Below are 15,953 nucleotides of genomic sequence, written 5' to 3'. Positions count from 1 at the left end.
CTTCTATACTGTCTCAGAAACCTCTCCACTATGGGACTTTGTTGCTTGCTCCAATCTTGAGCCGGCTGCTTTCTGGGCCTGCTGCCTGGCTGTAACACTGACATTTTCCTTTAGTTCTGTTCTCACATGGATTCAGCATTTCCTGTGGTTCATACTTTCCTCTTTTGGTTTGCTCCCTTATGAACTTGGTTTCCTCCTCATAAATAAGTGTTAGAGGAAGCTGCTTGAGAATGTACTCAACTTCTTAAGAAAGGGGCCACAGGAGGTGAACTTTCTGAGTCTTCACATATCTGAAAATGTGTTTCTTCTATTCTTACTCAGTTTCAGCTGGACTTGGAATTCCAGGTTGAAGAATATCTCCCCCAAGTTTGAAGACACCCCACATTGTCTTCTGGCACACTAATAGGAGTTAGTACTGCTAATTGGAAGTGTTGCTGATAGACAATCTGTTGCCAGACTAACTCCTCAGCTTTGGGAATGGCCTGTTTCATTATTTATTTTTCTTTGGCAGCTTTTAGGGTCTTGCTTCGCTCTATGGCTTTCTGAAATTTCACATTAATTTATCTAATTGTCTACCTTGTTACATCTATTGTGCTGGGTTCTCAGTAGACCCTTTCAGCTTGAAGACGTGCGTCTCCTTTCATCTCTAAGAAATTATCTTGATTTAAATTTTTTCTCCTATTAATTACTGCTGTTATTTTCTAAAATTCCAAAGTTATGACATGTGGCACTTTCTGGATTATTCCTTTTGGCATCTTTTTAAAAATCTCATATTTTCCATCTCTTTGTCTTTTTGTTCTATAAGCTGGGATAGTCCCTCAACCTCATCTTGAGTCCTTGCAATGCATTTAGAAGTTTTAGCAACCTTCCTTTCAATTTCCAAGAATTACCTTTTTGTTCTCAATTAAAAATTTTTAATTGTGGTAAAATACATGTAACATAAAATTTGCCATCTTAAGAATTTCTAAGGGTATAGTTTGGTTGTGTTAAGTATATTCGCATTGTTGTGCAACCAATCTCCAGATCTCCAATCTCTTTTCATCTTACAAAACTAAAACTCTGTCCATATTAAACAACAACTCCCCACTCCCTCCCTCTGGCGCCCACTGTCTTACTTTCTGCCTCTATGAATTTGACTCCTTGAGGGACCTCGTGTAAGTGGAGTCCTATAGTATCTCTCTTTTTGTGACTGGCTTATTTCACTTAGCATAATGTCTTCAAGATTCATCCATGTTGTAGCATGTAGTCAGAATTTCCTGCCTTTTAAAGGCTAAAGAATATCCCATTGTGTGGATAGAGTGAATTTTTTTTGTCCATTGTTGGACTCTTGGGTTGCTTCCACCTCTTGGCTATTGTGAATGATGCTGCTACAAACATGACAAACAGACAAATATCTCTTTGAGACCTCGCTTGCACTTCTTTTGGGTGTATGCCCAGAAGTGAAATTGCTGAATCATATGGTAATTCTATTTTTACTTTTTTGAGGAACCACCATGCTCAATTCCTTTTTATACCTTTGTTTTATGAATATAGTAACTTCTCAAGTTTCTCTGAGTGTTTTAAAATTTCTCTCCAGTTCCTTAAATTATCCCTGCTTTTTTTAGGGTCACTTTTGCGTTTGTTTTGGTTTTCTCTTTCATGTTGCAGATTTTTTTTCCAAATGCTTTACGATTCTTGGTTAATTTTGTGTTTAAGAATGAGGCATCAGAAAGGCTGGCTGAGATCTCTGGATGTGGGTGGGATTTGTAGCATGTTAAACTTTTGGGTGAGTGATCAGGGAATTTGCTGGTAATCTGAGAAGACCCTAACGTCATTCGGACGTCATTCGGGGAGTACCGACACCCATGTAACTGCCTTAGGTGTCCCTGAAGTACACCTAACTTCTAAAAATTAACATTTATTGAGCATTTCCTATGTGCCAGGCGCTATGCTAAATGTTTTATACATTATCTCATTTAATCTAACCAATAATTCTATGAGAGAGTTATTATTGTATCCATTTTACAGAAGTGGAAACTGAGGCTTAGAGAGTTTAAAAAAAATGTGCATAGCTACTTGGAATTTGAACTTAAGAATATATGACTTCAGATTTCGCGTTGTTAACCAATGTACTATTTTGATTCTGAAGTTTTGAGCTGAACCTCAGGTGAGGATTAAGTGGCAGTTTCTTTCTGGGTCACTAAGGAAATAATCTATAAACCACAGTAATACATATAAGAAAAGAGAACTGCTAAGTTCAATGGATTTGAAGAAAATATCCAGAATAAACTCTCTGCAGATTTAATTCTGTGAAAAGTGTGAAATGGGGAGATGGGATGGCCTTTCTAGCATTAAAGATCCAGCAACATCTCTCCTCCAGCAAAGGGCTTGGCAGCACTCCCGTGGCCAAGCTCTGGGCTCTTGGCAGGAGTGACAAGTGCACGGTGGGGAAGAAGCATCCTGTACCTGCAGCCACCTGTCCTTCACCCTCCCGCCGCCCCAAACTTGGATAGGGGTGGTGGTTATGAGTCATATTGACCTAGGAGGAATAATGGTCCTGTCTCCTTCCTTGGGACTTTGGAGATGATCGCTCATTCATTCATTCTTAGCCAGGCACTGTGCTCGGTGCTGGGGATAAATAGATAAAAGAGCCACAGTTCCTGCCTCTGAAGAGCAGACAGTGTACTAGGTATGCCCAACAGACGTAGAATACCGGACCATGTGGGCCATGATGGGCTGTAAGGGAGACGGTATACTTGGTGGTTAGGCAGCCCTGGAGCTAGCAGACACAGGTCTGAATCCCAGCTCTGCCATTTTGCATCTGTGCGACTTGGTCTATTATTTCACTTTGCTAACCTTCACTTTCCCATTTTATAGGATTGCTGTGAGGATTAAACGAAATAAGGCATGGGAAGCGCCAACCCCAGTGCCTGGTATGTACCGAGTGCTCAAGATGGGGAGTTGTCATTGGACTAACATGGACGGAACGTGCTGCAAGTCTGGAGAAGAGGGTGACTACCTCTCTCTGCCTGGAGGTGAGGAGGTCGGGGGAGTCAGGGAGGGCTTCACCCAGGAGGGGGCCTCCAAGCCCCACTCCTCCTTCCTGAGAAGGACCCCAAAAGGTGTCTTTCCCTGTCCCAGCACCCCAAGGAGTCACATTTTTGACAATTGACAAACAGCCTCTGACAAAGAAGGTTCTCTAAGGCCACCTGGGCAACTCTCCATGACCCCAGACTTCAGCTGCCTTGTCTTCTCCTAGCTTCTTTATTGGCTGCTTTCTGGGAGATGCAAGGATGAATAATGAATGAATGAGCCTTGATTATGACCACCGTGTGCCAGGCTTTTGCATGTATTATCTCATTTAACCTTACCCAATAATCCTCTGCAGAAGGCTACCCTTCTTCCCATTTTATAAATGGTGGGACTGAGGTCCAGGGACATAAAGTTAATCACCGAGATTGTGCAGATGGCAGCCAGAGCTGAGATTCAGTCCCCAGCAGTGTGGCCCCTTGTTGATATGCTTTCCTCGTCCTGCAGCTGCCTCATTTGCACAGAGTCATCAACCAAGAATCGTGGTTCAGGAAGGGACTGCGGAGCTGCATTCAGTGCTTTCAGCTCCATCGTTGGAGAAACTCCCTGGCACATGGGACTTTTTCGGCTCTAAGTTCCAACCTTCCCTGCCACTCAGTCAGGGTAGGGGGAGGAGAAGCTAAGGGTTCTGCCTCTCCAGAGGTACAGAAGTGCCCAGTGGTATGGCCACATCTGCTCAACGCCACCATTCCTGGTGCGTACGAGGGAAGGCCACAAAGCACAGAGCGGAGCTGCATGCCTGTCTTCTTTGGAGTCCGTGGCAGTCAGACAACCCCATGGGCTAGGACTCCACGAGCCGGTGGTCTTTCTAATGGTCATGTTACTGGAGCTCTCTCCCGTCTCACACACAGGCCAGCAGCTGCAGACCCTGGGACAAACCAAGCAGCCAGGTCCGCTCCTCTGCTGAGCCCAAAGCTCTTTGCCACTCACTGTCTCCTCCTTGTGGACGGTTGTCCCCAGAGTTGTCAGAAGCTGGCAACGGTGCTACTGGAGAACCGTTAAACTCAACAGTCCCAGGGAGATGGCTTCTTTCGCCCAATGTTCGGGGAAGTCCAGACAAAATGAGAGTCAGTGAAGTTTGCTTGAATGTCTCTCCTCCCCGCTTTCTGCTCTCTCTCTTCTCTCGTGTAGCTTGTCCTCTTTCCACATAAGAAATATACTTCTAGGAAGGGAAGATATCTGTCATTTACATCTTAAAATGATTTTAAGTGTATATTTAACTTTTTTTGGGAAAGGATTTGTTCTTTAGGTTTCATCTTTGTGAGTATTAAAAATTATTTTTTCCCTAAATCAGCAGCAGGTGTGTGTGTGTGTGTGTGTGCTCGCATCTCTGTGTGGGAGGTGTCATATTTTCGAGGGTCTGTCTTTGTTGTCGTCACATCCTACTTGGCCATGATCCCATCCCAGCAGGCCCTCTCACACAGCCTGCCACCTGCTCCCAGGTATCAGAGGAGTCAATTTCGCATATTTTCCAGAAGAGGCAAAAGATACTCTGAGCTCCTTCTTGCTGGCCTTTGTGATCTTCTCCTCAAAACACACAACTGAACATCAAAACTGGGAAGAGGAGAGTCAACCGCTCCTTCCAAGAACTGATAACACAAGGATATCAAACCATTTATTCAGCTATTCACCTAATGTTTCTTTACAGTGGACCTCAGCGTACGAGGAATCGGGGTAATAAAGTAATTGAATTCTGACCACTCATCATTCGTCAATGAATAGTGCTCTCTACCCCCCGCCCCCGTACTTCTCTTTCTTTCTTTCTTGTGTAATACGAACTGTTAAACCCAAAGCACAAGCTGGGACCTTCACGATAACCTACACTTAACCGTATTTCTGCGCCCCGCCCCCCCCATTCTTTTGTCTCCTCCCCCTGAGGTTCTGATCATTCTGATTTCTGTGTCCATCACTCTCTTCTTTCCTTTTTAGGTAGTTTTGTTGCATTATATGCATTTCTAAAAACACATTTTTTTATTTTACTTTTTTTTTTCCACTGAAGCTTGTATTGCTAAGTCTTCTGCATTTTGCATGTTGCTGTCGTTGGGTGTTTTGACTACAGTGTATATTAGTTGAGTGAATAGACCACATGTTTTTTTCTTCATTCTCCCATTGAAGGACACGTGGGCTGTTCCTGGCTTTTACATGTTGTGAACAGCACTGCTGTGAACTTTCTCATACGTCCACGTGCAAGCGTTTCTCCTTATTTCTCCATCTGAGAAGCGTTTATTCAAAGCCACTGCATGTTTTGCCCTGGTCTGGGGGGAGAGCGCGGCACTCCTCATGTCAGACCTTCATAAAGGGATGGGGCTGCAGGGTGCTCCGCTGAAAGTGGTGTGACATATTGAAGCCAACCTGGTATTTTGGTTCAGACAGACTTGATTCAAGGTCTATCTAGGCCACTTATTAGGTGCGTGACTGGGACCATTTCTTAACCTCTTTGAGTCTCAGTTTTCTCATTTTAAAATGGGGAGCAGTAATACCCCTCCCATAGAGTTGTGAGGAATAAATGGGATAAAAGATGTCTAGCGCACAGAAGGTGCTCAATATATACTCATTCTTCATTTATGGCGGTCCACAGATACTATCATTATTACTGTACAATACCAAATGTGTCATATATTCTATAATATTATATTATTATGCCTAGTAACAGAGATAAAATATGAATTCTCAATTTAGAGGAATTTATGCTGTAATTGGGGATTAAGAATAACATGCAAGAAACAATGAGATGTCAAAGCATAGCTGGAGATGCAGAGCTGCGTGACAACTAGTATGCACCCTTGAGTCAGCACACTCCACTTACTGGCTTATGACCTCAGGTACCTCCTGGACTTTTGGAGTCTCTGTTTCCCTGTGGCGGTTAGTAACCATACTGAGCTCTGAGGCTTTTGTGTGGATTAATGACATAATCCATCAATCCTTGTCCTGGTGCCTGGCTCACTTTGGGTGCTTCATCAATTGGAGCTGTTATTCATCTGGGACATAGTGTGAGCTCCTTGCATTGGTGGAGTGTCCACTGGGCAGGGACCCTGTAGAGGAGATTCAATTACTGGATTTGGAGGGAGGGAAGTCTACTAATATTTCCCAAGATAGACTTCAGATGGATTCCCTCAGAGTCGGGGAGGTTGGGTGCCCTATCAAAAACATAGATTTCCTCAAGCTTTCTGATTGAGGATCTCTTGGGGAAAAGCTTGGGGATTTGCATTATTATAAAGTTCTATGGGTGACTCTGACATGAAGACAGGTTTAGGAACTACCAGACTAACAACTTCTAATGTCTTTTTCAACCCTGTACCCTGGGAAACCATTCAGGAAGGGCTTGAGTTCCCCAAGAGACCTTAGGACTTCAGTTGAGCAAGAGGAGGCTACTGGGTGGAATTAAGAAGAGAATCTAGACGTCTTAGGAGCAGGGAGAACACTGCACTACTCTAGGGAGCACTGTTTATATAGAATACCTAGAGAGTGACCCCCACCCCACTCCTACCGCCCCCCAGCACAGCATTGTGCTTTATAGGAAGAGTCCCCCTGAAACTGTGCAACTGATTACTGTTTCTACACAAGAATACCATCTATTTACATTGTCTTTCTCTAGTGCCAGACTACCTGGTTTTGAATCTGGATCCATTCCTTACTAGCTATGTAACTCTGGGCATGTCACTACAACCTGTGACTCAATTATCTCATCTGTAAGACAGGAATGATGATAATAATACGTACATACCTCATAGGGTTGTTGTAAGGGTAAAGTGAGTGAATATATAAGACTTAGTAAAAAGGCTTAGAATAGTGTCTCATACTTAGAAAGTGACATGCAGGTGTTAACTATTACCTTTCTCATTGTCATCATCACCATCATCATCAGCAGTGGCATCATCATCACCATTCTGCTGTAAATTCCATTTACCATAGGACTCTCTCAATGATTAACTAAAATGCAACCAGTCTTGTTTAGGAAAAAGATAGAAGGATATATATTGTTTCCCTCTTCCTACTGTTTTGTGGAAGAAAAGATATTTCTCAGTAGAAAACAAATGTGGAATAGATGGCCAGTTAATCCCCAAATATCTGCTCTCTACTTTTTTATTCTAACAGAAGTTTTAGCTGGACACATGGCTGGGAAGTTAAACATCACATTTCCCAGCCTCCCTTGCAGCTAGGTATGATGACATAACTAAGTTCTGGCCAAGGGGATGTGTGAGCAGAAGTCATGCCTACAACTTCAGGGTCGTGCCCTTAAGAAGAAAGGAGCAAGCCCTCCCAGTCCTTTCTTCCTTTCCTCTTACTGGAATGTGGAGGTGGTGGTGGAAGCAGGAGCAGCCATCTTAGACCTTGAACGGAAGACAGGTGCTGAGGATTGTAAAGCCAGGTCCAGAAGGCCCGGGACCCTACCCTATTCAGTTTTGGATGGCTTACTTTTGGATGTTAGAGGAAAGAGAAAGGCATTTCTGTCTGGTGCGTGCCATAGTTATATTGGCTTTTAACACAGTAGCTGAACTGGGATTCTAAATAATGTTGTTGTTATGTGTATAAAGAGTAAACATTCTGCCAGGTGGTCAGAAGAGTAAGAGTAAGGAAGGATGGGAGGAAAATACTTATCTGAATGATGTATACACAGGGATCTGGGAAAAGAGGGGACAGGGCCAGGTCCAGGGTGAGGCAAGAGAGGTGCCTAGGGACAGTCACTCTCAGGGTTGTGTATGCCTTAAATTTTGTGTCCTAGGTGCCTCTCTTGTAGTCTTGACCATGGGAAGGAAAGGAATTGGATCATAGGGGGATAGGAACTGAAGGTGAAGAAGGATGGTGATAACATACAAAGAGAGGAGAGAGGGGATGGAGTGAGTGGAGAGGAATTATAGGAGAAGAAAGGAAGAGAGAACGGGAAGAAAAGAGGACAGGGTAACCTTCAAGCTAATCATCTAACATGGAATGTTTTTAATTTAGAGAGAACATTCCTTTACACCTGATATCTTAGATGTGGGAACAGGTCTTATTTCATCTACCTGCTCTAAAAATCAGGGATAGGCAGGGATAAAAATGCTGCACTCAACAGGGAGGATGTGACAAAGGACAGGGACGTGTGACAGTCAGGAGAGTGTCAGCAGCCTGACACCTCACAGGTCACCAGGCAGCAGCTGTGGTTGAACTAGAGGGGACCTATTTCCAGGATGAACTCTGAGGATGGGACTTTGGTCCCATGCTCTTCCTATTTCCAGGAGGCCAATGCAGGTGTCGGAGCTATTTTGTCTTGCCCTTTCAGCTATGGCATCATAGTCTGCCAGGTGATCAATGGCTGTGAGACACGCTAAATAAAGTCAGCCTGGAATAGTCTCCCAGAGTCTAGCACTGTCTATATCTGCTACGTATCCACTCATTATGTGACCTCATTGCCTGCCTGGTAGTTTTCCTATAGCACGAGGCAAGAGGAAGGGGAGATCCAGACTTCAGGGAGGGGTCATGGGGATAGAGGGCAGCCGACCGGACATTGCAGTTGTCTGGAATTGCTGTTTGGTCCAAAACTAATGGTTGTACCTGAAAACATAACTCAAATAGAGCTTTACTTCCTTGAGATTTCTGGGAGAGTCTTGGTGGGAATGGAGGTGGATGGGTGGTAGATGTAGGAGGAGAGAACATCTTTCTTTGGGGAAGGCCTTAAGTCTGAGAGGGGACGGCCTCTGTCATCTCCCTCTGCTCTATCATCTCCCTCTGGATAATTTACAGCTTTATATTCCATCCAACAGTGGGGGGTAGTAGAAAGAATGGGTGAGAATCTGAGCTTTGAGTCATATCTTTGTGATTTATGACAAAAAATACTAGCTATTATTATTAGAAATACTTTCTTACATTGCACAGCACAAACATTTGATGTGATGGTTGATTGCATAATGGGGGGTTTAGTGTCAAGAGGTATCTGCTCCACAAACCCATGTGGTTAAGGTGGAGGGGACTGTCCCTTCACTTCTGTCACTTCATCTACCACTGGTTTTCCACCCTTCTTATCTAAGTTCCTCAAGAACTACGCTCATGGTCTGCATTTCCTCATCTTCAACTGACTTCCACTCCAACGCCTCCACTGAAATGGCGTTTGGACGGATCACTAATGACCCTTATGCTGCCATTTTCTTTTTTCTTTTTTTTTTTTTTTAAAGATTTTATTTTTTCCTTTTTCTTTCCAAAGCCCCCCAGGACATAGTTCTATATTTTTCGTTGTGGGTCCTTCTAGTTGTGGCATGTGGGACGCTGCCTCAGCGTGGTTTGATGAGCAGTGCCATGTCCGCGCCCAGGATTCGAACCAATGAAACACTGGGCCACCTGCAGCGGAGCGCGTGAACTTAACCACTCGGACACGGGGCCAGCCCCTGCCGTTTTCTTTCTTTACACTCACTGGGTGATCTCAATCACCTTCATGACTTCAGCTATCACTGTTCTTTGGATCAGCTACTGCTTTTAGCCCTAGATATCTCCCTGCCACATGGCTATAATGGAGGGGGTGTGGCACCACTTTAAATGACCCTGCCTACCTGGCCACAATTGAACAGTCCAGGAATGGGCACCTGATGAAACCCAGGACTTCTGTTTTCTTTTAACTGAGACTCAGGTAGGGAGTAAGTCTTTCCCTGGGAGTGAAAGCCATAAGATGGTGAACTTGGGAGGCGTCAGTGGCGATATTTCCCTCCTCTTGGAGGAAGCTGTCCCTAGGGAGAGATAACAGCCCATAGGGGATAAGGAAGAGAGAGCCCAGGGCATGTTCAATTGCCTGATTCCAGTTGTCCCCAAGATTCAGCAGTCTCCTTGCCTTCTCCATGGATTGCCTTCTTTGAATTATTTGCGATACCCTAGGATTCTTCCACAAATGCCCCTTTCTGCCTAAGCATGTTCTAGGTAGGCTTCTGATACCTGGAACTGAAACAGATTCTGACTGAGGTAGATTCTAAGGAAACACAGGCCCCAACTAGGGGTTAGAAGGATTGGATTTGCATTTGACTCCGATACTCATTGCTGTGAGAACTTGAGCAAGCCCCAGACTCTGAGCTTCAGTTTTTCATCCATACAATGAAAGCAACAAAATCTACCTGCCTGGCACACATGGTCCTAAGGAGATTAACCAATTATATATTCAAGCACCACTCAAATCATAAAACACCCTAGAAATGTAAAATTTAAAAAGTGCATGACTTATTTGAAACCTTTTAGAAGCCATTTGTATTTTTAGCACAAATCTCCATTTGGGGGAATGAGCTTCCCAGCAGGACACTTGCAGCTGGTTGAGGACCCAGGGCAGGAGATGTGTGCTGACAGCAGTGTTCCCCAGGTAGAATGCCCACTGTCAGTGGGGACAGGGATAGCAGAATTTCCGGTGAAGGTTTAGAAGCCAGGGAGGCAGTGGGAGACCCAGAGTCCCAAAGTTCATTTATGGAAGCACTTCCTGACCCTGCTTTGGGATTTTATTTGGGTCTCCAAGGGGCAGTAGCCAATCCAAGGGGCCATGAACATGACCCGTAAGAATTAGTGGAAAGTAGGAACACCTGAGTCCGGGATGGGTTAGGAAGGAGCTGAGGATCATCTGCTGGTCTTAGCAAGCACACTCAATATTTCATTCTGGACTTGGGGTTGAGAGACCAGAATTCCAGTCTTACTTTGCTTCTAACTTACTGGGTAAGACATGTCATTTCTTCTGAGTCTCAGTTTCCCCATTCCTCAAATTGGAAACAGGGTGGGATGAGAGGGTTATTCACAATTACACCTTACACTTGTAACACTGTTATAGTTCATGCTCATTATCACTTTCACTCCTTATAACATCAAAGGAGACACATATTATTGGTCTCATTTTATAGATAGCTAGTAAAAGTAAGAGATAGTGCTTGTACTGAGGTCTCCTTCCACTCTGAGATCCTTCCAGTAGTAAAGCTGTCATTCTCCTACCACTGTGTGATAGAGCATTCTTTAACACCTACTGTGCTCAGGGGGCTGGGCTACAAAGAGGTTTCAACATGGTATAGAGTCATTTGTCTGCACGTCCCACCTCCCCTACTAGACTGTTAACTCCTTGAGAGCAGTACCCATGCCTCCTTCTTCATTACTCCCTCAAAGCCTGCAGAACTTGGCTTATCCTCTGGATAAATAATGATTAAACACAGATGCAATGACAAGGCCCAGGCAAGAAGTACTCTTGCTGTGTGTTGAGAATCTACCCTAAACCCAGAATGTGGCTTGGGCTGCAGAGAAGCCTTCTCGGGCATTTTTGTTTATCACAAAAGCACTGGCTTTTGTGTTCTCTCTTATCTCCAGAGATGCTTTCAGCCTCAGGAGACACAATCATCAATCAACAGTTACTCACCAGATACTGCCCTGAGCCAGGCCCACAGGATGCACTTTATCAACCTCTTAATTTAGTTTAAGTTTCGGGTATAAGCCAGAGAAGAAAGATTTCTCTCATCTATCAATTCCCACTTCTGCTTCTTTTTGGGAAAAACAACTCTCAATCCAAAAAGGTAAGAGTGGAATGATGTCAGGAACGTGGCAAAGTGAGCTGTTCCCTTTATCTCTCCCCCTTTGAACTACCACTAAATGGACAATCATTGACCAATGGAGGAAACCCACAGAGCACAACAGGACGTCTGAGGGAACCACACAGCTATACATCTGAAGATGGATGGACTGGCCCTCTGGGAAGTGGTTGAGATAGATGAGCACTCCCCTGTCCTTCTCTGGCAGTCTGTGCATGTGCAAAAATGATTTCCTGGCCAGTGCAAGCACCCATAGTACCACTGTGCCCCAAAAGTGGGAACATGCCTCAGGGCAACTGTAGAAAGAGGTGGAAGCAGCCTTTAGCCTTCTTGTGATCACTTTCCCAGAGTGAGAGAGTCCACCATGCTGCTGTAGCCCCAAGAAGTGGCCCAGGCTGGGAGCCCATGAGGAAGTCCTGCCCACTAAGCACAGCAGCTGGCACCATTGTAAGGAGAGGCAGCAGCAGACCTATACACATGCCCAAATGCTCTCCCATTGGCAAAAGCACCCATAGTATCCCCACAACTTCCAGTGGACAGGGTGGGATCAGAAACACAGCTGCTTCTTCTCCCTAGCGGTAGCAAGTGGAATCTGTGACCTAACACTACCACAAATACTACTACAGACAAAAGATTAGTTCATCAAACACCATGAGAAACTGCAGTAACAATTCAGACCAGAAGGAAAATGATAACTCTCCAGGAATCAACCCTGAAGGCACAGAAATTGACAATCAAAATGACAGAAAATTCAAAATAGCTGTCATAAAGAAACTCAATGAGTCACAAGAAAACTCAGAAAGACAGTTCAATGGACTCAGGAATAAAATTAATGAGAAGAAGGAATACTTCACCAAAGAGACTGAAACTATGCAGAAAAACCAAGCAGAAATTCTAGATATGAAGAACACAATTAATGAAATAAAAAATAATCTAGATCCTTAAAAAATAGAGCTGACGTTATGGAGGAAAGAACTAGTGATTCAGAGGATAGAAATGTGGAAACGCTACAGGTAGAGGAGGAGAGAGAACTAAGATTTTTAAAAAATGAAGGAATTCTTCAAGAAATAGCCAACTCAATTAGGAAAAGCAACATAAAGATTATAGGTATTCCAGAGAGAGAAGGGAGACAGAAAGGGGCAGAGAGGTTGTTCAAAGAAATAATAGCTGAGAACTTCCCAAACCTGGGGAAGAAACTGGATTTACAAATTCATGAAGATAATAGAGTGCCTAATTACATCAGTGCTAAAAGACCTTTTGCAAGGCATGTAATAGCAAAATTGGCAAAAGTCAACAACAAAGAAAAAAAATATTAAGACTAGCCAGGCAGAAGAAAATAACCTACAAAGGAACCCCTATCAGGCTTTCAGCAGATTTCTCAAGAGAAACCTTGCAGGCTAAGAGAGAATGGAAGGATATATTCAAAATACTAAAAGACAAAAACTTCCAGGCAAGAATACTCTGTCCAGTGAAACTATCCTTCAGATACGATGGAGAAATGAAAGCTTTCTCAGATAAACAAAAAGGTGAGGGAGTTCATCACCACGAGACCTCCACTACAGGAAATGATTAAAGATGCTCTTATATCTGAAACAAAAAGGCAAAGATCTACAAAGCCTTGAGCAAGGAGATAAACAGACAGACAAAATGAGAAAACTGCAGCTCTCTTTCAGAATAGGGAAGCAAATACTCAATTATAACTTAAAAGATAAAGGGGAGGAAAGCATCAAAAGACACCTTGTCTTAGTCACAAACTCACAACACAAAACAGAATAATTTTTGACAACAATAACTCAGAAGGGGAAGAGGAGAGGGATGGAACCTGCTGAGGCTACTGGAGAAAGAGGCTACCAGAAAATGGACTATCTCATCTATGAGATCTTTTATACAAACTTCACAGTAACCACTAAACAAAAAAATCAGAGCAGAGCCACAATTCATAAAAAAAAAAAAATTGAGAAAACCTCCACAGAAAACCACCAAATGAAATGGCAGTCAGAAATACAAAGGAAGAGATACAATGGAAACATAGAACAACTGGAAAACAAGAGATAAAATGGCAGTATTAAGCCCTCATATATCAATGATCACTCTGAATGTAAGTGGATTGAATTCTCCAATCAGAAGACACTGGATAGATTAAAAACAAGACCCAACAATATGCTGCCTCCAGGAGACACATCTCAGCTCTAAAGACAAACACAGGGTCAGAGTGAAGGGATGGAAGACGATATTCCAAGCTAATGTTGATGAACATAGATGCAAAAATCTTCAACAAAATACTGGCAAACCAAATACAGCAATACATTGAAAGGATCATACACTATGATCAAGTGGGACTTTTTCCAGGGACTTGGGGATGGTTCAACATCCACAAAACAATCAATGTGATACACCATATTAACAAAATGAGGAATAAAGATCACATGATCATCTGAATAGATGGAGAGAAAGCATTTGACATGATCCAACATCCCTTGATGATAAAAACTCTCAATAAAATGGGTATAGAAGGAAATTACCTCAACATAATAAGGGCCACATATGACAAACTCACAGCCAATATCATACTCAATGGTGAAAAACTGAAAGCCATCCCTCTGAGAACAGAAATAAGACAAGGGTGCCCACTTTTGCCACTACTATTCAACATAGTACTGGAGGTTCGGCCAGAGCAATTAGGCAAGAAAAAGAAATAAAAGGAATCCAAATTGGAAAGGAAGAAATGAAACTCTCACTGTTTGCAGACAACATGATTTTATATATAGAACAAAGAATCCCAAAATTTATATGGAACAACAGAAGACCTCAAATAGCCAAAGCAGTCCTGAGAAACAAGAACAAAGCTACAGGTATCACAATCCCTCACTTCAAAATATACTACAAAGCTATGGTAATCAAAACAGCATGGTACTGCCACAAAAACAGACATACAGATCAATGGCATGGAATTGAGAGCCCAGAAGTAAAACCACACATCTACGGAACAGTTAATCTTCAACAAAGGAGCCAAAAATATACAATGGAGAAAGGAAAATCTCTTCAGTAAATGGTGTTGGGAAAACTGGACAGCCACATGCAAAAGAATGAAAGTAGCACCATAGACAAAAATTAACTCAAAATGGATTAAAGACCTGAATGTAAGACCTGAAACCATGAAGTTCCTAGAAGAAAATATAGGCAGTACACTCTTTGACATTGGTCTTAGCCGCATCTTTTCAAATACCATGTCTACCAAGGCAAGGGAAACAAAAGAAAAAATTAACAAATGGGACTACATCAGACTAAAAAGCTTCTACAAGGCAAAGGAAACTGTGAATGAAATGAAAAGACAACCCACCAACTGGGAGAAAATATTTGCAAATCAGATATCCAACAAGGGGTTAATCTCCAAAATACATAAAGAACTCACACAACTCAACGACAAAAAAACAACCACCTGATCAAAAAATGGGCAGAGGATAGAAACAGACATTTTTGCAAAGAAGATATACAGATGGCCAACAGACACACGAAAAGATGTTCAAAGTCACTAATTATTAGGGAAATGCAAATCAAAACTACAATGAGATATCACCTCACATTCATCAGAATGGCCATAATTACCAAGACAAAAAATAACAAATGTTGAAGAGGCTGTGGAGAAAAGGGAACCCACATATACTGCTGGTGGGAATGCAAACTGGTGCAGCCACTATGGAAAACAGTATGGAGATTTCTCAAAAAATTAGAAATAGAAATACCATATGATCTAGCTTTCCCACTACTGGCTATTTATCCAAAGAACTTAAAATCAACAATCCAAAGAGATTTATGCACCCCTATGTTCATTGCAGCATTATTCACCATAGCCAAGATGTGGAAGCCACCCAAGTGCCCCTCTACGGATGAAAAGATAAAGAAGATGTGGTATATATACACCATGGAATACTACTCAGCCATAAAAAAGACAAAATTGTGCTGTTTGCAACAACATGGATGGACCTTGAAGGTATGATGCTAAGCGAAATAAGCCAGACAGAAAGACAAATGCTGCACGATTTCACTCATATGTGGAAGAGAAAAAAATACATGGAAAGAGAACAGATTAGTGGTTACTAATCTGTTAGTAGGGGAAGAGGGGAGGGGGGCTAGGGTGAGTGAAAGGGTAAAGGGGTACATATGTATGGTGACGGATGAAAATTAGACAACTGGGGGTGAGTACAATGAAGTCTGTACAGAAATTGATAAATAGTAATGTATGTCCTAAATTACACAATGTTATAAACCATTATGATCTCAATAAAATAATTGAAAAAAAAACTAAGTGTATTTAGGGACGGTTTTCTTGGAATCCTGGAGGTGCAAAGATACTAAGAAATTACCTGGTCCAAG

The 15,953-nt window shown here is 42.7% G+C and overlaps 1 long non-coding RNA gene across 1 annotated transcript in view; it reads left to right on the top strand.

Annotated features, from left to right (window-relative positions):
- The first annotated feature begins 2,262 nt into the window (after positions 1-2,262).
- Positions 2,263-15,953, top strand: part of LOC106830262 (uncharacterized) — a 37,893-nt gene continuing 24,202 nt past the window's right edge. The window contains exons 1-2 of the long non-coding RNA XR_011493934.1: positions 2,263-2,668; positions 2,857-3,014. This is a non-coding gene — a long non-coding RNA (uncharacterized lncRNA). The remainder of the gene's footprint in view (positions 2,669-2,856; positions 3,015-15,953) is intronic.

This window comes from Equus asinus, chromosome 13, assembly GCF_041296235.1.
Source record: "Equus asinus isolate D_3611 breed Donkey chromosome 13, EquAss-T2T_v2, whole genome shotgun sequence".
NCBI classification, from domain to species: domain Eukaryota; kingdom Metazoa; phylum Chordata; class Mammalia; order Perissodactyla; family Equidae; genus Equus; species Equus asinus.
Note: the sequence above shows the minus strand (reverse complement) of the source record. Positions and strands in the feature narration are given on the sequence as shown.